This window comes from Peromyscus leucopus, chromosome 16_21 (genome assembly GCF_004664715.2).
Source record: "Peromyscus leucopus breed LL Stock chromosome 16_21, UCI_PerLeu_2.1, whole genome shotgun sequence".
NCBI lineage: Eukaryota > Metazoa > Chordata > Mammalia > Rodentia > Cricetidae > Peromyscus > Peromyscus leucopus.
In genome coordinates this window covers 52,100,682-52,125,380 of record NC_051084.1, presented here as the reverse complement: position 1 = coordinate 52,125,380, position 24,699 = coordinate 52,100,682, and the positions used below count along the sequence as shown (strand labels likewise).

The following is a 24,699-nucleotide window of genomic DNA, read 5'->3' as shown; positions in this document are numbered from 1 at the left end:
CCGCCTCCCTTCTTCCCCAACACAGCCGCCCGCTCTAACAAAGGCCGGGCCCGCGGTACTCACAGGAATATGTCTACTCATTGAAGATTGTGGCCTAATCATACAGCCGGTCCCGAGGCGGCGCAGGCGGCGGCGGCGGCAGGGCAGGCGGCGGTGGGCGTCGCGGGCGGCGGCGGCGGCGGCGATGCAGGCGGCGGGGGCAACAGACGACCATGCAGTGAGCTGCCCGAGGAGCGTCGCCGAGCCGGCCGCAGCCCAGAGCCAATGCGCGCGCCCAGGCGCCCTTGCGTCACAAGCCCGCCCCTTTATAGCCGGCGCGACGTGCGCCCCGCCGGCGGCCAATCAGGGCGCGGGACGCCAGCGGCGCGGCGCGGGGCGGGGCGGGGCGGGGCCCGGGGCGCCGACGTCACGCGGCGGCGGCGGCAGCGGCGGCGGCAGCGGCCGCCACCGGTGCGAACCGGTTGATGAATGGCGCGGCGTTGCGATCCTGTTCCTCGCTGCTGCTTGATCACCCCCCCACACACTCACACACACACTCACACACACGCACGCTCGGCCGCTAGAGCCTCGAGTTCGCCCCGGAGTGGAACGCCGCGGCTCCGGCCGGCGGAACCCGGTCGCCCGAAGCCATAGCTCAGGCGCGCTGGCCAACGGTTTACCTTGGCACCTGCGCACCCCAGGATCTCCGTCATCACCCCATATTGATGTCGCATGACCGCCGGGCGGGTGACTCACCGCTCCAGGGCCCGGCCCGGCCCTAGGCTGGGATGAGGGATTCTGGTCACCACCCTTACTTCCACGTGGGAAGGCTCTCCGCAGAGTTTAGCCCCTGGGACTCGGGAAGTGTCTGTGTTTTTTGAGGCTTGTTGCTCCCGAGCCCCCCCCCCCCGTACCCCCCTCTTTTTTTTTTCTTTTTAGGTTACACCCCCCCAAACTGCTGATGCTGGCAACTGCATTTGGCTCGATTGTGGCATTTCGAAATCACATGCATCCTTTGTACTGCTGCTCACTCACAGATAATGAAAGGTTAGCCATTGCTAAGGGGAAGCCTTTTTTTGAATTAAGAATCTTCGGCTTTATCAAGGACTGATGTAATTTTTTGCGTCAAAAGCTAAGCTTCCCATTTTGTTGATCTCCAGTCCTGTTCCAGTGTCCTTTTTAATCTAGGCCTCTAAGTGAGCTGTAGCGCAATTGTTTGTGCTGTACAAGGGCAGCTTTCATCATCTGAAAAACCCTTCTGCTCAGTCGTCTAGGGCTGGTAAACAGGACCTTTACCTGCTTTGAAGAACACAACTTTCCAATAACATTGGAGCCTTTTGTCTCCTGTTTTTCTACACATTAGATTGGAGCAATAAGAACCAAGTTGTGCCCTGTCTCCCTGTAGTGCATTTTAGGATTTATTAGCGCCTCTATTTAGAGACTTTCCTTGCATAGTCACTCAACTTTTTTTTATAAACATATACTCTGTAAGCGAAGTAAGTGCTTTTGAACAACAACAAAGTAGGCCCGACCTTTAAAGTAACAACAACAAAAAGCAACTCATCTTCGTTAAAAATGGCTTGCCTGGAGATCCATTTAACTCAAGGGAACTTGAGACATATATTCCTTTATGAGGTAAAATGGGGTAATGTTTAAATTATGTAAGTCCTAAGAAAATACAGGAAGATTAAAAGAAAAGTCTTGGGACGGGAAAGTGAAGTTGATCAGACCAGGAAACTGAACAGAAGACAGATTCAGTATTACAGACTTAAAACCTTTCATATGACCAGTGACTTTGGGTAAGTATTAACTTCAGCTTGGGAAAAAATACAGGCAGAATCAATTAGTGAATTTGGCCAACTTGTATAATAACATACTTAGACATGCTAAATTGGCCCCTCTTACTCCAAAGGTTGGTCAACACAGTGAAACAAGATAATGAAACCTTTTGGAAAGGGGGAATTTGGTGAGCTAAAATAACTCAGCAAATAGTAAGCAAAGGTAAGTCAGTGTTTTAGGTAGTTTTGCTGTGGAACTTGTGATGCAAATTGTGAGCTGTGTAATCCACAGATCCTGTAATTACTACAGGTAGTGCTGATGTGTCTTATTCAGTTAGCTGCTGTTGAGCTCTAGAAGCTGGGCTCCAACTATCAGGAGGACTAATCATCGCCGAGGGTCCTGTCCTTTGACAAGGAAGTACCACTTCATCCTATTTGCTGCTGAAAGAATGTATCTTAAACCAGATGTAGACTTGTTGGCCAGTCTACTAAATTCTTAGAAGGCACGCATGGCCTGTTGCTTTGGCAGCCGATTACTGGGTTTCCTGTGCCACAGTGGTTATCGATGTGCTGAGGGTGACTGTTCTAGTTATTGAGTAGTTTGAAGCTGCTGATTCTCAGGAATAACCCATCTCAGCATTGAGCAGGGAGATCCCTGTGGACCAAAGCAATATAGACCTTCCCCATTTGTGCTTGGGGCATTAAGCCCTTCTATGTGACAGACTTGTAAATACTGGTCCAGACTAAGAGAAGAAAGAAAACCTTGAGAAACTAGTGATTAGACTCCAGAATCCCTAAATGGAAGAGAACCACTTCTGCCAAACAAGATGCCAACTGGAAGCTACTTAAAAAAACTTGCCCTTTGAGCTTATATCAGCATATTTTTAATATAAAAAAACAATGCCTGTAAGATAAGCAGGATGATAGGATTATAAGGCAGGTACCTATGGAAGATTAAAGACCTAAGAAGGCAACAGATGTATCCTGATGATTATAGAGAAAAATCTTACAAGCACAGGACAGCTGTAAACAATGATTCCATTTATACCAAGTATATAAAAGGACGATTTCACCCTCACAACCGTCAGATTGTTGTGGGGCCATGAAAGAGATTGACAACACTCACATAGCAAAATGTTATTGTTCCACTGAAAGATCACATGTGACAGTATCAACCTAGAAACACTAAGTAAGGTATACATGAATCAAGTCTATTTGGTATGGGCAGATATCCAGATGGATGGATAGAACTGAATAACTGTGTGGATACTTGGGCAGAGGGTGAGCTCCCATTACCATATTTAAGAAAGGTTAAAAAAAAAAAAAACCCTGGATAAACAGAAAAATGGTCACTATCAGTATTGTTTAGAATAACAATTATTAAGGTGAAAAACATGTAGCATACTTAAATCTTTAATGAATATACATTTACATCATTAGTGCTAAAAAATTAAAACATACCCATAATATCTTTTTTTTTCTTTTGTCAGGCATTTTTTTTTTTAAGTTGGGCCTGTAATCCCAATTACTTTGGAGATTTAGATCAGAGGATCCAGAGTTCATGCTTTCTCAAAAATCAGAAACATGCTAGCGAGACGGCTCAGTGGTTAAGAACAAGGGCTGCTCATCTAGAAGCCCCGAATTTGGTTCCCAGCACCGTGTTGGACAGCTTACAATCTTCTGTAACTCTGGATTCAGGGGTTCTGATGCCCTCTGCTAGCCTCTGCAAGCACCACCCCAACCCCACACAAATACACAAATAAAAAGCTACAAGAGAGTTGGGGGTATGGCTCAGTGGTTAGAGTGTTTGGGGGGGGGGAAGGCCTCGGGTTTGAGCCTCAGTACTGCAAAAAAGAAAAAAAAAAAGGATATATTACTATAGTCAGATGTTTTGATGAATAAAAACAATACCATGTCAAAAATTCTATAGGAATTTTAGACAGCAGTTTCCAGTGAGGAGCTAAAGTTTGTTGCAAAAAACCTTTCAAGGAATCTAACCTTAAGAGAAAGTCCAGAGGCCAATAGATGTGTTTTATATAGACTCAGACAACATAGAAACTTTCAGTCATGGGCTGGAGAGATGGCTCAGAGGTTAAGAGCACTGACTACTCTTCCAGAGGTCCTGAGTTCAATTCCCAGCAACCACATGATAGCTCACAACCAACTATAATGAGATCTAGTGCCCTCTTCTGGTGTGCAGACATACATGCAGGTGGAACATTGTGTATATAATAAATAAATAAATTATTTAAAAAAAAAAGAAACTTTCAGTCACATAGAAGATCATTATAGATACAAATGTTCATGAATGAACTCAAGTGTGTCAGTATTAAATATCTTTTTGAGTTCTATGGTTTTTGTATTGTGTATTGTCTTCTCATGGGATGAAGGCTGGCCTCAAACTCACTATGTAGCTGAGACTGGCCTTAAGCTCCTGATCTTTCTCATTCTACCTCCCAAGTGGTAATATTCCAGGTATGTCTCACTATGCCTGGCTGAAGTAAAGATATTATCAAATACAATCACTAGAAGTTAATAGTTTCTAAAATTAAATTGAGTCAGAGACTCAATCTTTTTAAAAAGTTAAGAAAATTCTCTTTAATTTGTATTATAGTCATTTTCTTTCCCTTCTCAAATTTAAATTGAATACTTAGGCAGTATTGAAACTAGATGAAAATGTTTTCATTTTAACAACTTTGATACTTAATATAAAGAATACTTCTCTGGGAGTTCTGTCTGCACATTAAGAAGCGACAAGACAGATTGGTCAAGAGAATAGTACTTTTTACTTTGTGATAAAATAATTTCCTTCAGGCTGAATAAAGGACTTACTATGGCCCCAAATAATTCAGCATTTTCATATCCCGAGGTTCACATTCTGGTACCTGAGGAAATCTACTTTGAGAAGTCTTATTTTTAGAAAACCTGGCAAAATTTTTTCTTGTGCTTCTGTAGCCTGAATACAAATCATTTGGGAATTGGAAATCTGTAGGGCTATAGTTTCCATGTGACTGTCTAGAACATGTTGAATTATGCCAGTTTGAAAGGAAGCAAAAATAGCTTAGGAAAGGGGAATTTAATCTGGCTAGAGGAAAGAAATGGAGTATAAATAAACGTTAAAGGTTGGCTATGCATACTATGGCAAAGTTGGCACTTGACAGATTTAATTTACAGAGTTGGCATTTAGGCCGTAGATAATCCAGACAGACTGACTGAGCAGCATCACTCCGGCAGTCTTACATAAGAACATCAAACTGTTACTGAACTGTTTCCTGCAGACACGGGCTTTGAAAAGCTACAGTAGCCATACTTTCCCCTGGCTAACACATGCTGTTTGCTTGGGCAGGTGGAGAAAACATTGCTACCTGTGTACTCAGTTAATCACTGGAGGACCCTGAGTAAGAGGAAACCTGTGGGAAAATCTACAGAGATTTTGAAAATGCAAAGTTCTCATATCATGAATTCCTTTCTTTTGAGACAGGTTCTCACTGTGTAGCCCTGGCTGGCTTGAAACTCACACAGATCCACCTACCTCTACCTGGGATTAAAGGTGTGTGCTACTACACTAATTATTGATTTCTTGAACTCCTAAACTGTTAATCCACATAGCAGATATTAAATCAATATTTAGATATCAAGTAATTTTTCTACCTATAATCCTTGGTTGCCCACTCCTTGTTTTCCCAAACTTCCTTTGCAGCCTTCCCCTTAACAGTGTGTTTGTCAGGGTTTGGTCCTAGGCCCACCTGGCTTCATCCTCTGTTCAAGATGGAGTTTTCATCCCTTTGGCTTGCAGACTTTTCTACCCTAACATGCATTTGATAACTGCTTATCTCAAGCCAGGTGCTCTCCTAGCTTATTGTTGTGGTCTCTATCCCAATAGAACTTTTATAGATTAAAAAATCACGAACAATGGGAAGGAGATCTGGGCATGATAGCACATGCATCTAATCTCAGTGTTTTGGGAGGTAGAGTCAGGGGGAATCAAAGGTTGGCATTACTGGGAGGTCAGATCTGAACAAGGCTTTGCATGTTACTATAGCTTTAAGTGAGTCTGTACAAACTCAATAATTCATTCCTGAGTCCCTGATACTAGTTGTCAGTTATTATTTCTTTAAATAAAAGGATTATTCTAAGCAGTAATATAAACATGGGTTATCGCTTTTAGGAGAAATACACAACTATAACAAAGGAAAATTAGTAGATAATCTGTAATGGTTAGCTGATACGTCTGTCCAATATAAGCATCCACTTGCTTGATTTCACCTTCTAATCTCATTGTCTGATGCCAGATAGTTTTCTCAGGGTTTGTTTCTACCAAGCAACAGTGCAGTCACCAAAACATTATCAATCAAATACAAAATATTAACACAAGATGTGCTAGTTGTTTATTAAATATCTGCCATGTGCAAAGTAATGTTAGGCACAAGGGAGTTAATATAACACATCCTCTGCTATGAAGACATGGAACATAAGAGAGAGAGAGGGTCTAAAAAGGATTAGCACAATATGATAAATGTCACAGAGGCAGGCATGTGCTCAGCACAGCAGAATACAAGGAGTGCTCTGCTGATTAGAAGCCAGCAAAGCTGAGGAAAAGCTAATGTTAAGGTTTTCAGGAGTAGTCTAGAAAGAATGTCCTAAACAAAAGGAACTTCAGATCTAAAGCTATGGAGGCCTCAGAAAGCATGCTTGAAACCATAAGCTTCAAATGACTAGAAGGGTAACAAGGCAGAGCAGAGCACAATATTAGTGCTTGCTAAAGAGTCTGGACTTTATCTGGAAGTTATTGGAGTCATTGGAAGATTTTGAGTAATAGTAAAAGATCAGATATATTTAGAATATCACTAAATCAAAGAAGTCACTAAGCCAAACTATTGCAATTATAACTTAGTAAATATGGTAGGAGGAAGAGGGAGCAGAACAGAATTGGAAGGAAAGGGGCAGTTTCTGCCTTCTGAGTGCTGGATTAGAGTCAAGTGCCACCATGCCTGGCTGGGTTTGGTTTGGCTTTATTCAAAGGATGGGGAGTTGCTCATATAGTATGTTTAGCACATATAAGCCTAGGTTGAGTCTCCAGCACCAAATCCAAATTACAACCAAGTAGGGCCAGGTGTGGTGGATCATACCTTTAATCTTAGCACTCAAGGAAGCAGAGGCAATTGATCTCTATGAGTCAGCCAGTACTACATAGTGAGATCCTGTCTCAAAGCAAACCAACTCAAAGGTGTGGGAAACCATCCAGTTTTATATTTTGGGAAACAGACTTTAGGAAGAATAAGAGAAACATTCCATCCAATGATCACAGAAAAGTATCACTCTTCTCAGACCCTAGGGAAAGTCCTCAACCGGAATGTACCTTACTTTCCTATGGAACTTTATTCCAAGTGATTTCCCTTATATGATTGTGTTTTACTGACCCTAAGAGAGTTCCACTAAAGAGTTACCCCAATTTATAAAAGGACAGATGGGAAGAAACCCAGTGAAATGAGCCAACCAAAATGGAAAATTGCTTTCTCAGACTCACTTTTCTTTTCATAAAATGGGGATCTGCAGGGTGCAAGATAAACATTCAGATCTCCCGAGTCACCAGGAGGGTTCTGATTTACAGGATGGTGCCTGAGAATACCCAGGATCCTCGATGCTATCATTTGAAGGAAACTCATCACTGGAGGCAGAGGGGAGGCATATGCTATGCCTTTGGGAACATAAAGTAGGTGTGTGCCACCCAGGGAGATAAGACCTGTTTCTAGTTCAGTGCACACAAACTTTTTTTTTGTAGTTCTAAGAACTATGATTGCATCAGTAGCAATAGCAGCAATAGAAATGCTTCTGGTAACTGAGGTTCAACTCCTCTTAGGATGAAAATGGGAAAGTAGGGAGGCGAGATAGTTCAGTGGATGAAGGCATTTGCGAATAACCTAATAACCTGAGTTCTGTCTGTGGGACCCACGTGGTGACAGGAGAGAACAAACTCCTACAGTTGTTCTCTGACCTCCACATACACGCTAGTGTGTACATGTAAAAAAAAAATATTTTAAGAGATGAGGGGGACAGTCTGTCTAGTAATTCTGAGGGTCTAAATCTACTTTGAATTTTATTAACATTTGAAAATATTTTTAATTATTTCCTGGTCCTGGGGATTGAATCAGGCTAGATCCCTCGACCTCTATTTCGTATTTTGACCCATGATTTTACTAAATTGCCTGGGTCAGGTTATGATGGTGTTCATAAGGTAGGATCTGCAACTCGGCATTCTCCAGGAATTGAGAGGCTATTTTCTCTGCCGAGCCAACGAGATCTCTTTTGAAAAAGGGCTAGAGCACTGTCCTCCCCTATTATTATTAGACTGGAACGGCAGTTCTAGGAGTGGAAGGATGAGAATAGAGGAGTTGAGGTCTGTAGGAATGCACAGAGTACTTGCTGCCCTTCTTGGTTCTGTTCTTATGTCAACCACAAGTTAATATCTTCAGCAGAAATCCTACCATGTGCTTCAGGACTGCTTATACTGCTACTCAAAAGGCCATTTGGTTGTCCCGGCATTGTTATAAGATGTGGATTTGGGCCATGTGTGCTGCAAGCCTTTAATTTCAGCATTCAGGAGGCAGAGGCTGGCAGATCTTTGTGAATTTGAGGCCAGCCTTGTCTACATAGTGAATCCCAGGCCAGCTGGGGTTATATTGTGAGATGCTGTCTCGGGAAAAACAAAGAAGCAAACAAAAACAACACAAAACAAAATGTATGGATGTACAGGCATGAATAAGACTGTTCTCAAATATGATGCAAATGTATGTAAGTAAAATACTGTCTGTTGACAAGGTATAACTAAATAAAATGTTTGCTTTGGGTGCCATTGGAACCCTGCAGAGGACTGCTTAATTCAGCCTGGGGAATTGGCATGTTGTAAAGGAAGTGGGGTCAAGATAATCTTCTAGGGAAGAACTAGAGTGTAGAATAAAGAGTGTAAAAATTTCCCATCTCTGAGACAGACACTCCCAGTATTATAATAGAATCCAAAGAATAAGATTCTTTTCATGTGCTTTGACATTTTCAAGAGATCAGAAACTTGAGAATAGAAAAAGATTCTTCCATAATGAAGTGCATTTTAAAAAAGGACTGAAGAATTGAATTGTAACTAAATACACTCCTGGTGAGAATTGTAAAGTTTGTATTGCTTTGGCTGAGAGCAGTCAACCATCTGTTAATTTGAATATTTGTGCTTTTAGTCTTCTTCATTTAAAAAAACATATAAAGCACTAAATAGAATAAAAGAAAGAAAGAAATGTCTTTGGCATTTTCTAGTTCAGTAACGGAATTTTCCACCACACCTATAAGTTTATTGAAATAAGACCAGACCACTGATTTGGATGTTCTGCTAGGATTTTCCTACTTTCTGCTTTCAGCAGCTATAGCAATTACCTTCTAAGTGACCCAAGTCAACTGTATCCCACTACAGTTGCAGACCCAGACTGGCCACACCACCATTTCCTGAACACTTTTTAGTCTCTATAAATTTGAGACATGATTTAACTTCCCTGCCCCTGCATTCACAAATACCAAATTCCATTTTCCTCCAGACCCAGTCAGTGATGATGCAACACATTCCTTGCTAGTAAACTACATGTTTACTAGCCCAGCTGTCACTCTCTGAGGCCCCAAGATCTAGACTATTTGCTGACATTCGGGGAGGATCAACAAACCCAGCACTATTGAGATGTAGCATGAATCTTAAAAGGCCTTATTAATAAAAACAAACCCGGGTATTGGGGTAAATTCTGGAAGATCAGAGAGACAGAACACACAAGCCACAGCTACCTCACCTTGCCAATTCCTCAGCTGATCCTGTTTCCTCAAACTGGAAACCTTTGTGTCCTCATCCAAATGGGTCTCAGCTGAACTGCTGCTAAAAGCGTAAAAGCTTAACTGATTCTAGTTCCTGGTCCTCACACCTTATATACCTTTCTGCTTTCTGCCATCACTTCCTGGGATTAAAGGCGTGAGTCACACCAAGGCTGGCTGTTTCCAGTGTGGCTTTGAACTCACAGAGATCCGGATGGATCTCTGCATCCCACGTAATAGGATTAAAGGAACTGTGCCACCATTTTCTGGCCTCCTTATCTAGTGGCTGTTTCTGTCCTTTGACCCCAGATAAGTTTATTTGGATGCACAATATATTGGGGGACACAATATATCACCACATTGAGACACTAAAATAGTTATACCATGTGACAGGATTCTAGGCCAGCTTTAATTCCTTCTCTTGGGTTACAACTCTATTTTTAGGCCACCCTTGTAAATGTTTGTAAGAAGGAAACACCATAACCTTTGGCTTTCATTCTTGAGCAGACACAGAATTGCAAATGGTGTGAAAAAAATCAGTCACCAGTGATGTCTTATTACTTTATGACCTTAAAATACGTATGTTTGAAAACAGAATTTTAACCTTATGTGGAAAGCAGATCTATGGTGTCAGCAGATTAAATCATTAAGCGATAGGAAAGAGTTCCTGGGGTCTTGCTGATTAGGAAAATAAGAATTTTGAACTTGAATAGTATATACTGAGGAACAAAGTTTGAATTTAAGCAATATATGTAGCTATACCTTCTGTTTTGCAGTTTATAGAACCAGTTAAATATAATTCTGTCCACCCAGAACGATTCCTATGCAACTATTAACATCACAGTTCCCAAGAACATTTGATTTATGGGCTGGGAGATTACCATAAGAGATAAAGACAAAAGACGCAAACCCAATGGACTGAGGTCTGTCTCTGGGTCCTAGAGTCCAAGGATAAAATTCACCTATACAAGTCCTCTGAGCTCTACCTGTACTCTGTGATACACACTACCAAAGACAACCAGAGAATTTTTGAATAGAAAATAAAATACAGCCAGGCCAGCCAGGGCTATATAGTAAGACATTGTCACAAACAAAATGCAGAAAGAAAAGAAAAAGGGTGGTGGAAAATGCTTTTAATCCAGCACTCAAGGGCAGAGCTCAATGACAGCCTGGTATACATTGCCAGTTCCAGACCAGCCAGGGCTGCACTACTGTCTCCAAAAATAAATAACACAATATGTATATTCTACCAGACAAGGTAAAGAGTGTTAAGAAAAAGGATGAAAAACACAAAATGCAAATACATAACTTTAAAACATGAACGTTTTTTTTTTGAAAGCAAACCTATTCACGGGTGAACGTTATGCTCAAGTCCTGGGAAAGAACTAGGGCATAGCTCCCAAGACCTGCAACTTTCCTAAGAGACTTTCTGTTGATTGGGGGCCAGTTGGCCTGAGGTTCACTCACCTCTCCGAAGGCCTTCTTTCTGGACAGATTTAGAACAGCCCTTTGCTGGAGCGGCCGCTTGCCTCAGCTCTCTAAAGTGTGTTGTCTCAAGTCTCTCCCAACTCCTTTTATACCCCAGGGAGAGGACCTCCCCTCCCTGAAGAATCTTATTATCTCTGATAATTAAATCATTACAATCCAGGAAGGGATAGCAAAGAAAGCAATGTAGCCGGGCAGTGGTGGCGCACGCCTTTAATCCCAGCACTTGGGAGGCAGAGCCAGGCGGTTCTGCGCCAGCCTGGGCTACAGAGTTCCAGGAAAGGCGCAAAGCTACACAGAGAAACCCTGTCTCGGAAAAAAGAAGAAGAAGAAAAAAAGAAAGCAATGTTTGGGATCTATGATATAGATGCCACAAGAAAGTACTGTGGATAATTTAGTGTGAGCTCCACTAAGTTTCAATTTTAAAAGTCTTCAAATCTTAGCCGGGCGGTGGTGGCCCACACCTTTGATCCCAGCACTGGGAGGCACAGAAAGGGGGATCTCAGTGAGTTTGAGGCCAGCCTGGTCTACAAAGTGAGTTCCAGGACAGCCAGAATTGTTACACAGAGAAACCCTGTCTTGAAAGAAAAAAAAAAAATCTATGCACAACTCTTGGGAAATATTTTTGCAAAAGTATACTCATTTTCTAAATGAAAACCAACTATCGTCACTATTATTAGTCAGAATCCTCTATATAGAAACAGAATTTATACAATGAATCTCTGTATACATAGAAAAGGGATGTTTTTTTAGAACAACTTACAGGCTGCAGTCCAGCTAATCCAATGGCTTGCTATGAATGGAAAATTCAAGAACCCAGAAGCTGCTCAGTTCACAAGGCTGGATGTCTCAGCTGGTCTTCATCATACAGTGGAATCTTCAAGTCTCTGCTGTGAGTGAAAGAATGGACTTGCTCTCAAGGTGAGGGCAAGCAGGCAATAAGCAAAAACTTCCTTCTTCCATGCCCTTATATACACCTCCCGCAGAAGGTGTGGCCTAGATTAGAGGTGTGTCTTACGAATCAAAATGCAGATTAAAGGCGTGTGTCTTCCTGCCTCAAGATTTGGGTTGAAGTGGATCTTTCTACTTCAAATTAAGCAAAAATTCCTTTCAAGTATGCCCTCCATTTTTAAATTTTAGTTAATTCCAGATGTAGTCAAGTTGACACGTTGGCAACCAAGATGGCTGTCCGAACCACTTTATTCCTTTATTGATCTGTGTGTTTTAAAAGATGGGGAGAAGGTTTTGTTCCAGTCTTAGACTTCTGGGCTAAGTGACAATATTGTCTCAGCCTCCAGCACGGTTTGCTTGTTCTGTGATTCAGAAAGTCTTCACCGTGTAAGGGAGTTCCATGGAACTCAGTATGTAGATCAAGGTGACTGGAGCTTTCGGTGATCCTCTTGTCTCTGCTTCCAGAGGGTTGGGATCAAAGGTGTGCACCGTCACACCCAACCTGCAACCTTCAGATTAGCTGGGAATGAGGGCACACAGCAATGCATTTGGCTAATCCAATGTTTAACCTTTTTCTTTTCTTAATTTTCTTGTTTTTGTCTGTGTAATTCAGTCAAAGAAAGAGTAATGTTTAACCTTTTAAAAAATTTTATTTGTGGGTTTTTTCTTCTTTTTTTATACAGGGTCTCACTATGTACCCCTGCTTAGCCTCAAGCTCACCAAGATCTGCCTACCCCTGCCTCTGATCTGCTGCAATTAAAGGTGGGCACAGCCATAGTGGGCCTTATTCTTCATTACAACCCTGTCGCCCAAGACGAGGTTTCTCTGTGAAGCCCTAGCTGTCCTCGAACTCGATCTGTAGACTAGGCTAATCTCAAATTCAGAAATCTGTCTGTTTCCTGAGGGCTGGCTGGTATTAAAGGCATGCACTACCAGGATCAGCTGGATATTTACATAATCTTAAAGTATTATTCTAGAAACAATTATTAATGACAAAGAAAAAATAATTATTTTAGAGAATGAAGATTTAGTAGTTACTATTTAAACAAAAGGGCCAAAGCATTTTCAGTAATGGGAGAAATATATCAAGTGTCTCCTGATCAGGAGAAAAAAATAATTTCAGGGACATTCCTGGCAGATATGTATAACCTGACTCTAATCATGAGAATGTATCAGAAAAACATAAGCTAATGGACCTTGCAATTAGCCTGTACTAATCAGAAACATCAAGATAATAGATAGTAAATACTGAACTACTGAGCCAGGCATGGTGAGACATGCCTATAATCCCAGTACTTGGTAGGTAGACACCGGAGAATCAAGTTCAAGGTCACTCTTGACTACATAGGAAGTTCGAACTAGAATAGTCTACAAGAGAGAAGATCAGTTTTTTTTTTGTTGTTGTTTTTGTTTTTTTAAGAGAGGGTTTTTCTGTGTAACAGCTCTAGCTGTCCTGGAACTAGCTCTGTAGACCAGGCTGGCCTTGAACACATAGAGATTCACCTGCCTCTGCTGGGATTACAGGTGTGTGTCACCACCGCCTGGCCTGAGCGAGGACCAGTCTTAAAAAACCAGACAGACAGAAGACTGAACTACTGTTGATGAAAGTACAGATGGCTTTCCAAGTTGATCCAGAATTATCTTTTTCTATAAAAATATTACTTGGAAAATTGTGGAGACTCACGTGACTGTGGACGAGCAGATTTTCATAGTTTTACTGCAGTTAGACAACAGAATGTTATCACTTCCACTTTGAGGGTTATGGGCCTTTCAGGACACTAAATGGTCCAAATCACAGTGTCACTTAACTTGTGACTGGTTAAGTGGACACGATAGTGTATCATATAGAAATAGAGATGCATGGAACATGTAGCAGGAAGCTACTAACTGGGGAAACTAGGTGAAAAGTATGTGGAAATCATTTGTATTTTTCTTTTTTGGTATTTTTTTCCTGAGACAGGGTTTCTCTGTGTAGCTTTGTGCCTTTCCTGGAACTCACTTTGTAGCCCAGGCTGGCCTCGAACTCATACAGATCCGCCTGGCTCTGCCTCCTGAGTGTGCCGCCGCTGCCACCACCACCACCACCACCACCACCACCACCACCACCACCACCACCACCACCACCACCTGGCCATTTGTATTTTTCTTACAACATAAATTTAAAATACCAATAATTTAACATAAATTTAAAATACCAATAATTATTTAAAAAATGAAAAAAAAATTTTGTGACAAGGCTATCACATTGTTCTTGGGATAGAAACATTTTCAATAGCTCACCATTTAAGTGAGCTAGTGTGTATAACACCTAGAAGAGTCTCCTTTGTGAAGCAGTGGCATTTCCAAGGCATGGGTGGTGGGGAGGCAGTTTACTAAGGAAGAAGAGACTAGTTGAAATGCAAAAAAAAACCCTACTAACCTCTAGACTTAAATTTAATCATGTAAAGGAGTTAACTTAGTCATCTACAGATGGGATAACAAAGGACTGTTGGTGCCTGTGTCTACAAAGAGAACACAGAGGGCGGAATGGACTCTACCTTGTTTGAGTATCTGAGAGAAGCCTGCTTTGTTCAGAACTCTGAATGTGTGAGAAACAGCTAGAGATTAAACTAGATGGAGTTAGGCAGGAGAATGTTTATTACTATTCCTATTGTTTTGTTTGTTTTTGTTGTTTGAGACAGGATTTCTCTGTGTAGCCCTGGCCATCCTGGAACTTGATCTGTGGATCAGACTGGCCTTGAACTCACAGAGATCTGCCCGCCTCTGTCTCTCGAGTGCTGGGACTAAAGGCGCGCACCACTAGGCCCAGCTGAGCATGTTACCACTAATCTCCTTTTACTTGCAGCTATTGCATGGCTTGCCTGACGTCTCTTGGAAAAGCTTTGGGTTTGTACCGTCAATCTTGGTCCCTTGCTGCGGAACAAGTCTAGTGAATGGGCACATTCTCGAGCTCCATGGCCAGAGCTAGTGCATAAATGCATTTGTTGAATGGGCAGCTATTATTGTCCCTGGCTGGTCCTGTTCACAGTAGGAGGAATATGGTGACTATAAGATCACTTATCATAAAGAGCTGATTTTTTAGTGGGAAGATTAGAATGTAAACAAGGACCCAACTATTTTAACATTACAATTATATCCTGTAATCAATTCCAAGAAGTAAATACAGTATGTTAAGACTAAAGGCAATAAAAAGACCCAAGTAATCAGAAAAGAGAGTGGGACTGGGGGGTCCTCTGAGATGTGAAACTTGCACTTCATGAAGGATGCTCTTGGGCTAGTGGAGACTATAGCTACTCTAGCATAGGAACAATTCTCTCATTCATTTACTTTGAGAGAGGACCTCTAGCTCAGGCTGGCCTCTAGCCTCCTATGTAGTCAAGGATAACATTGAACTCCCATTGTTCTGCATTCATGTTCCCAGTGCTAGGATTGTAGGCATGTGTCACTGTTTTTTTTTTTTTTTTTTTTTTTTTTTTTGGTTTCTCTGTGTAGCTTTGCGCCTTTCCTGGAACTCACTCTGTAGCCCAGGCTGGCCTCGAACTCACAGAGATCCGCCTGCCTCTGCCTCCCAAGTGCTGGGATTACAGGCGTGCTGTTTTTGGTTTTATGAGTTGCTGAAGACTGAACCAGGGAGGTAGAGGCAGTAGGAACAAAGTCATCCTCAACTCCACTGAGAATTTATTTGGTAAAGAGTGGTAGCATTTCAAAGTAACAGTAATAATCAAAAAGTATTAGAGTTTTGTTGTTACTCATTTGAAGTTAAGAATTGCCTTTCTGAGGGCTTCTAGTTGTTCAAATAAGTATAGAGGCAGGTCAGCAACCTCAAGGTGACATGTGAGAGGTGGCTAGCAATAAAAATCCTAATATTTGAGACGCTGACACTAGTGCTGGGTTCCTTTGCATCTTGAATTGGAACCTACCAGTACAAATCAAAGATGTGCAAAACACTGCAAAAATTGCAAATCTGAAAAATTGTCAAAAGCAAATTGATGATTAAGTGGGTCTAGGCTAATGAGCCGGGAGGCAGAGGGACTAATGGATGGAGAACTGCTCTGAGGGTGTAGGATGTTCCTTTTTAATGCCTAGTTCACTACTTTCATTTCTGAGCACTTTTGGTGTGCTTTGCTGTATATCCTTGTTGCGAATACGTTTTCAAAATTACATAGATGGTATTGTGATAAGAGACTTGTTTTGTATTTAATGTTTTTACTTTTCTTTCTTTCTTTCTTTCTTTCGCTCTTTCTTTCTTTTTCTTTCTTTCTTTGACAGGGTCTTTCTATTGTGTAACTCTGGCTGTTGTAGAACTTGCTGTGAAGACCAGGCTGGCTTCAAACTCTCAGAGAGCCACCTGCCTCTGTCTTCCAAGTACTGGAATTAAAAGTGTGTGACTAGGTCTAGCAGTTTTAAATGCATGAGTGGATTTTGAAAGAAAACGTGTCTTATGTTTCTGTGTGAGCCTTGTTTCCTGCTTCTTCCAATTGCTTGATGGCTGGTAGCTCAAGCAGAAAGCACATGCACATTTTTTTTTTCCGTTTTTTTTTTTTTTTTTTTCTGAGACAGGGTTTCTCTGTGTAGCTTTGATGCCTGTCCTGGAGCTTGCTCTGTAGACCAGGCTGGCCTCAAACTCACAAGAGATTTGCCTGCCTCTGCCTCCCAAGTGCTGGGATTAAAGGCGTGCACCACCACTGGCTGGCGCACATGCACATTTTATTCATCCACTCCCTTCATGGACATAAGATTTCTCCAACTTCTACTGCTATCTTCAAGAAAAGGAAAAGTTATGCATGGTGGTCTACATCCTTCATCTCAGCACTTGATATTCAGAGGCAAGAGGATCTCTGTGAGTTTGAGGGTAGCCTGCTTTATATAGTGAGTTCCAGGACAGCCAGGGTTCCATAGAGAGACCTGGTCTCAAAACATACAAAAAACAACCCCCTCCCTCCAAAGAAAAATCCTTAAGAGTCACATTGAGAAAACACAGATTCAATGTCTGCAAAACATCTTTTGGGAACAAACAGCAGAGGAACAGTACATATAAATATATATGTAATATATATATATTAAAGCTAGGTTGATATAGCAAGAAATTCTATATTGTTTTCTAGAAGGTTGTGTGAATGTACCCTCCTATCAACAGGTGTGACTCTTTTGTATCTTCTTTCTCCAACAGTTGGCATTATTCAATGCCTTAACCGTTAACAGGAACACCTATACATCTTGTGTCCCTGTGATTACGGATGAGTTTGAACTTGCCTTCACGTATATACTTGCTGACCCTTTGAATTTCTTTAGAACTTTCCCTAACCATGTTCTTTCACCATTCTCTTTGTGATTTCCTGGTTCTTGTTGACTTGTAGCTGTTCCTTGCAAATCACAGAGCAAAGCAGCGATCCAACATGAAGGACAGTGATTGCCATAGTTGTTAGAAAAGGAGTGAAATCCTCAAAGATACATAGGTGGTTACAGCTGCAGTGGGAAGTGAAATTCTTCAGGTTAGGTAGTGGGGCAGTGATATTCATCGACTCACTCCTTGTTTCGTTGTAAATCTTGTGTGGGCTTTGATTTTAAAAAGGTTCTACACGCTAGAATGTGCTCAGTCCTCGAAGTCTGTTCTTCCCACAGAGAGGTCCACATAGCAGGGACGCTCACTTCTCAGAGAACACATGGTAGGGGAAATCCACTGGCACTTCAGATGTCTGGGCTCCAAGTTCCGGGAAAGGGGCTCAGGGGTTGCGTGTATTTAGCTTCTCAGATAATTCTGGACAGCAAAAGTTTTTGAATTAGGGGAAATATTCTTTAGCATATTTTTATGCTATCTAAAAATTGTACTGTTGAGCTACCTTCCAAATATGTTCTCCATCTTTTATTTCTTATTTGTATTTTTTAGATACAGTCTCACATAATCCAGGCCGGTCTTTCACTGTGTAGCTGAGAATGACCTTGAATTACTGTTCCTCCTGCTGCCTAAAGGTGTGTGCCACCACATCAGCTCTTCATTTTTTTACCCCATGCTGTTTCTTGGTATCTGCAGTATTTTATCTGTCTGAACCAAATTTCAAAATCCTATTAATTATTTATGTTTATGCAACACTACCCTTAAATATGTATTTAGCATATGTAATTTCATCACTAGGTATCTTCAAATGAAGGTTTAATTCAATTTCTATTGCATTATAATGGAATATGTGACATCCATCTTTTATAATTCAGTTTCTAAATTATTCAGCTTCAGTTTTTTTCTTTTTCATGGAGACTAGAAACCAATTAACAGTATTTGAAGGGTTTCGAAACAACTTCTCAAAACTTTGAAGCTAGAGGAGCTATGGGAACAGTGCTACATTTCCATCTCTGATTTGGGCCTCTGACAAGGAACCTTGGAAACACCCTCTTTAGAACAACCTGCCATTTCCGACCAGCGAACACCCCAGTTCAGATTCCAGAGAACTTTACAGGTGATGATTAAGTGCTTGAAAATTTGCATGTGTGTTTGTCAGCAAACTTCGAAGTTTCCCCTCTATTTTGCAAAAGTTCTGCGGAGATAATTTCTGTTTCTATTCCACTAATCTCTGTTTAGCTGAATAAGGCTAGTTCTGACGGAAGTGAAGTTTACCCCTGACATCATAGCTGCTTTCCCCTTTGAACAGACCTTGTCTGGGCCTGCCTGCACCCCAATGGCTGTACCACCGCTCCCTCATGGCAGTTAAGGCTCCTTCTCAGATTTTGGCTGCTGAAGTGTCCAGAAAGGTCAGGATGCTCACTCAGTACTTTTCTCCTTTCTAAACAGCCAATATCGAGGGTCCCTATCCCCTCAGGGCTTTCATCCACAGGCAGATATGTTAATGGATTTCAGTAGAATTGACCTTCACTTTCAGTGAAAAGGAAGTAAGCTCCATCGGGTTTCAAGTCCTCTGGTTGGAGGTGGATTAGCTTTGGAGCCCAGCCATTGGCTCTTTTCTTTGGAGGTGGGGAGGTCCTTTAAGGCAGTGGCTTTTCACCTGGAGATCACTGAAAACAGCACATCAAGATCCCATTCCCAGGGATGCTGATCTCATCAGCCTGAGCCTGCAAGTCATCATCTTTGTCATGGCCGACCTCGTCGTCGACCTCATCGTCATCACCAAATAAAACACCAGGTAGTAGTTAACCCAAGATACTAGCTTCTTAGTTCCCAAAGCATTTGGAACAAAGAGAAACATTGGGGAGAGAAAAATGAGGGCTGTTGAAGCATTTCCTAGTAACTAGAACCCCGTGGGTATGTGTGCAGTGAGTGCTTGGAGGAGACTTTTTGCTTTGGGGTGGTTTAGGGCAAATTTGAGGTTACAAGGCTGGCAGACGCTAAGACTGTCAAGTACTTATATAAACATTGCTTGTTTTCTGAGGGGAATTGGATCTAGAATTCCCTCAGATACTAAAGTCTGGATGTGCAAGGCTTGTTAAGAATGGTGCATTTGGGCGGGGCGGCGGTGGTGGCGCATGCCTTTAATCCTAGCACCCAGGAGACAGAGCCACTGGATCTCTGTGAGCTCGAGGCCAGGCCTGGTCTACAGAGTGAGTTCCAGTTCCAGGACTGTTACACAGAGAAACCCTGTCTCAAAAGAACCAACCAACCAACCAATCAATCAATCAATGAATAAATGGTGCATTTGTGTAGCACCTTCACAGACCATCCTACACACTTTAGGGAACCTTTAGCATGCTTAATCCAATGTGACAGCTCCTCTGTTAATAGCTGCTAAGCTGATGATTGAGGGAATATGGACAAGAAAAATGTTTTGTATATTTCAATACAGATATATTCCTCCCAAGTTAGTATCCATGATTGGCTGAATTGATGGATGCAGAATCCTTCTATGGAAGGTTGACTGTACTGAAAAGCCACAAACAGGAAATGATAATCAGGCTTGCCTTTCCTTATGGTGGTGTTTCTTTTCTTTCATTCTTTCTTTCTTTCTTTCTTTCTTTCTTTCTTTCTTTCTTTCTTTCTCTCTCTCTCTCTCTCTCTCTCTCTCTCTCTCTCTCTCTCTCTCCCTCCCTCCCTCCCTCCCTCCCTCTCTCCCTGTCTCTCTTTCTTTCTTCCTTCCTTCCTTCCTTCCTTCCTTCCTTCCTTCCTTCCTTCCTTCCTTCCTTCCTTTCTTTCTTTCTTTCTTTCTTTTTTCCAGAGCTGAGGACCGAACCCAGGGCCTTGCGCCTGCTCTACCACTGAGCTAAATCCCCAACCCCATGGTGTTTTTTGTCTATAAAGTAGGAATTGCTTCTGTGAATTTATTGTCCTTGAGATTAAAACTCAACAAACATTAATGTTACAGAGGAGACTATGAACCATTCATCAGTCGATTAAATTATAGACAAAATAAGGAGGGTTTATTTTCTAGGAGGTCCCTGGAATATTTTTACCATGGTTATTTTAATCCACTCCTTTTCTATTATCCACCCTTTGTCACTGATGGAACAAGTGCCAGCCAAACAGTGACAGCGTGACCTGTGCCCCAGATAAACATGGCTGTTGACTTTAACTAGTCCAAGTGTTTTGAAGGGCTATCGGCTTTCTGATCTTTGATTCCTCTAGGCATGATCATTGTGATTGATTCATCTGAGGCTATTATGTTTTTGTGTTGCTCTAGGGATCATATTGTTAAAAGCATTTCTATTTTTATTGGTCGTCACATTCAGAGTACCTCATAATTTCACCTGTGAAGAAATAATGGCAAACAGATAATTGAAAAATGCCACCTATGTTAGTTATAAACACAGTTTCCTTACCATTTAATTAAGAAAGACAACAAGAAAGCCACGTTATCATTCCGGTTTTAATGCTACCAAATCCTTCTTTACTTATAGGGACCATTGAAAGACTTGTTTCGATGTTTTATATATATAACTTTTTCTTTTCTTTCTCTCTCTCTTTCTTTCTTCTTCTCCTTCTTCTTCTTCTTCTTCTTTTTTTTTTTTGGTTTTTTTTTTTTTTCCAAGACAGGGTCTCTCTGTGGTTTTGGTGCCTGTCCTGGATCTTGCTCTGTAGACCAGGCTGGCTTTGAACTCATAGAGATCCACCTGACTCTGCTTCCAGAGTGCTGGGATTAAAGGCATGTGTCACCACCACCTGGCTTTTTTTCTTTTTTTGAGACAAGTTCTCACCTTGTAGCATTGGCTGGCCTGGAACTTGCTATGTAGACTAGGCTGGACTTGAACGCATAGATAACTACCTCTTTTTGCCACCTCAATGCTGGGATTAAATATGTGTGCCACCACAGCCAAGCATATATAAAAATGTTTTATAAGTACTGGGTGTGTTGATTTAAACCAATCCCAGCTTTTTTTTTTTTTTTGTCTTTGTTTTGGTTTTTCGAGACAGGGTTTCTCTTTGTTGCTTTGGTACCTGTCTTGGTGCTCGCTCTCTAGACCAGGCTGGCCTCAAACTCACAGAGATCTCCCTGCCTCTGCCTTCTGAGTGCTGGGATCAAAGGTGTTCGATACCGCCGCCCGGTTTAAGCCAATCCCAGTTTTAAGAATGTGTGTTAGGGCAGCTCGAGTGTTATTACTTCCAGCCTCTGTAGCAGGCTCTTAGGTACAGAAATTCGGGGCCCAAATGCCCTCTGAAGACCACTTTCTCCCAGCTCTGAAGTTTTGTGAGTACAATTCCTTGAAAACACTTAGTATGAGATTAAGATGCTGTCCATGCCAAGATATATATTTTCCCACCTTCTTTTTAATCTATTAAAACCTTTAAGCTGGGCGGCGGTGGTGGTGCACGCCTTTAATCCCAGCACTCGGGAGGCAGAGCCAGGTGGATCTCTGTGAGTTCAAGGCCAGCCTGGGCTACAGAGCGAGTTCCAGGAAAGGCGTAAAGCTACACGGAAAACCCTGTCTCGAAAAACCAAAAACCAAAAACAAAACCAAACCAAACCAAACCAAACAAAACAAAACAAAACAAAAATTAAAGCAGAAAACAAGGACAATTATTTGACGCCTCTGTCTTTTCCGTTCGCGTCTCTCTTCCTTCTCCCCCTCCCCGCTCCTCCTTCTTTTCTCCTTTCCTTTCTGGGTCTCACACTGATCCCGTTCCTTCCACCTCTTGAGTGCTACACACAGCCATGAGCCACTGTGTCTATTCCTCTAGGTCAGTAGTTCTAGAACGGCGGCATTGGTGGGTTCTTTCAGTTAACGCTTTGGAGATGCTCCTGTGTCCGCTCCGTGAGTGCTAGGATTCCATGTCTATGCCACCAAGTCTGGTTCCAGTTCCACTCGAGGATTTTTTAAAAAAACAAAATATCCACAAATTTCAGGAATTCAGATGTAGATATCTTTAATTAATTAATTAATTGTGTGTATGTGTGTGTCTGTGCACTGTCGTCGTCGCCCGCCGCGCTCCCCCCCAACACACACTCACGTATGTGTGCCTCATGGGCATGTGACATCAGAGGACCATTTGTGGGAGTCACTTATCTCCTTCCACAATGTGAGTCCTGGTGATCAAATTCCAATCAAAGCTTGGCAGCTGCTGTGTGGCTTCAGCAAGGGGCCATTTGTGTCCAGGTGCCAGAGGCTTCCAGGTTACCTGGAGCATCTTGGACCATCCAGTTAAACTGTAGCCTTGGAAATGGAGAGCAGGCACACCTTTTGTGGATGCCTTCCAGTATCGCCCTATGAGTTCAATACTGAGCTTCTGGGCCCTTTTTCTCAGGCTGGCTTTGTCTGCAGCTCTGTCCCACGGCTCTCCTCTGACACGGCTCTGCTACCTCTGCTTCACCTTGGCAGAAATGTGCTGACTCCCGTAGATGAAAAAGAGTGTTAAGTAATTAACCTCGTGGCTGTTTTAATGATTGTGTTTCATTATTACATCATTTTGCAGGGCTCCAGGTTGACTTCTCTCTGCCCGTCTGTTTGGATTGATTTGCTCATTTTTAGGAATCCATACTGTTGTTATCTTTGTGATATCTCAGGCAACACTTAATCTTCATGTTGCTAATTTTCTTTTTGTCAAAAAAAATGAAACATTGTTCATAGTCCAATAAAGGTACCAAAATAATGATGAACTGCCAGGTTACATAATAATTTATAATAACAAAACATCCTATTTCTCTAATAGTGAAATACCGACTTACTGGTCACTGCTGACTTTTTTTTTTTGTTCCACAATGTAGGCATTATATTTAAAATCAATTAATTTTTAGGCCTTTGACAGTTCCTGCCAACTCCTAATAAGTACATATTTTTCTGACATAGGACGTGGGTGGGTGAGACGTTTCTCAGAAAAACTGAACCCAATACTCTGCTGTTATCATGACCTTAGGAAGCAACAACATGGATAACTCAGTCTTGGCTCATTAAAAATCTCATTTTCTGATTTTTATTTTATGCAAACAGGGTCACTGCTCAAATTAAGTTTAAGAATAGATGTAACAGACAAATGAGTTCATTAAATGGCTAGAATGCTTCTCCACAAAGGGAAAGAGGGGAGGAGAGTTAGAGGAGAGAGAGGTAGAAAGGGAAGCTCGGGCTGTCGACAAAAAGGTGGAAGAGAATCGAGGGAGGACGCAGTGGGGAAGACAAGGCCAATCCGGTCAAAACTTCTGCTTAAACGTTTGGCCAATGGTATTAACTTAACTGATGAAGGAAATTCTAGACCTTCGTTCTAATCCAATATTTGTCTTGTAAGTAGATATCTTTATATATCATATGGTATGAAGAGACAAGTGAGATACTATTCTTTACAGCCTGGGAAATTCAAACTAGGGCCTCACAAATGCTAGGCAAGTGCTCCCTCACCTAAACATGTCTCCGGCCTTCTTTTATTTTGAATTTTGAGACAGGGGCTCACTGAATTGCCCCAGTTGCCCTTGAATTTGAAATCCTTCTGCCTCAACTTTCTTAGCTGTGATTACAAACCTGTAAACCACCAGGGCTGGCTTAATACTCTCTTTTAAACTCTAGAAAGACTCGGTATCTGTCTGAAGTATATGAATGCTCTGTGAAGTTGTATTTTTTTTTTGTGATAGGTCAACCTACAGTCTAGGCTATACATCCTCTGTAGGGCGAGCATGCCAGTAATCGAGTGCTTTTAGGGTGGGAAGAAGGGAAAGGAGGGAACCCCACCTACCTCTCACTGGCTGGCCTTCCTCCTCCGGTAGCCATGCTCCTGGCTGGGAAGGAGGGTGGGGAGAGAGGCTGCAGGAGCCACAGCACCGCCAACAGCCTCGGGTGCTGTTGTTTCCCTTTCTGACCCTGAGATCCTTTTCTAAATCCAGCAGACATCTGACTCCCGGTGTGATCATCACACTCCTGGTCAGAGCTGCAGCACACGAGCTGGCTGGCGCTGCTGCTGGGAACTGTGACTCACTCCTTCAGGTTCTCCCTGGCGCGGAAGGAGTCTCCGAAGGGGAAAAAGAGCAGTCTGTCAGGTGAGCTCAGCATTGTCAGCATCACCAGCTTCCTGAGAGACCAGGGAAAAGAGCACCTGTCAGACTCCTGGAAAATCACTGTCTCATGTGACCATGAGAAGGTTAGTAAAGCTCTTAGAGCCTCAGTTTTCTCAGTGAAAGGTAAAAAAAAATCAATCCCGAAGTAGCACTAAAACGTGTATGCCCAATGTATGGGCAATATTATGCAGTGGTTGGTTTGAAAATTAAATGTCCCCCACTGCCTCATGAGTTAAATGCTGTGTCCCCCA

General features: G+C 42.1%; 1 protein-coding gene across 4 annotated transcripts in view; it reads right to left on the bottom strand.

Annotated features, from left to right (window-relative positions):
* Positions 1–24,223, bottom strand: part of Ptp4a1 (protein tyrosine phosphatase 4A1) — a 32,243-nt gene extending 8,020 nt beyond the window's left edge. The window contains exon 1 of one of the 4 annotated variants that reach the window (XM_028865393.2): positions 24,130–24,223. The gene's annotated coding sequence lies outside the window, so the exon portion shown is untranslated. Of the gene's footprint in view, positions 1–63; positions 269–24,129 lie in introns of those variants that run through there. The other 3 variants (XM_037200261.1, XM_028865391.2, XM_028865392.2) reach the window with 3 other exon arrangements.
* Positions 24,224–24,699: the final 476 nt, after the last annotated feature.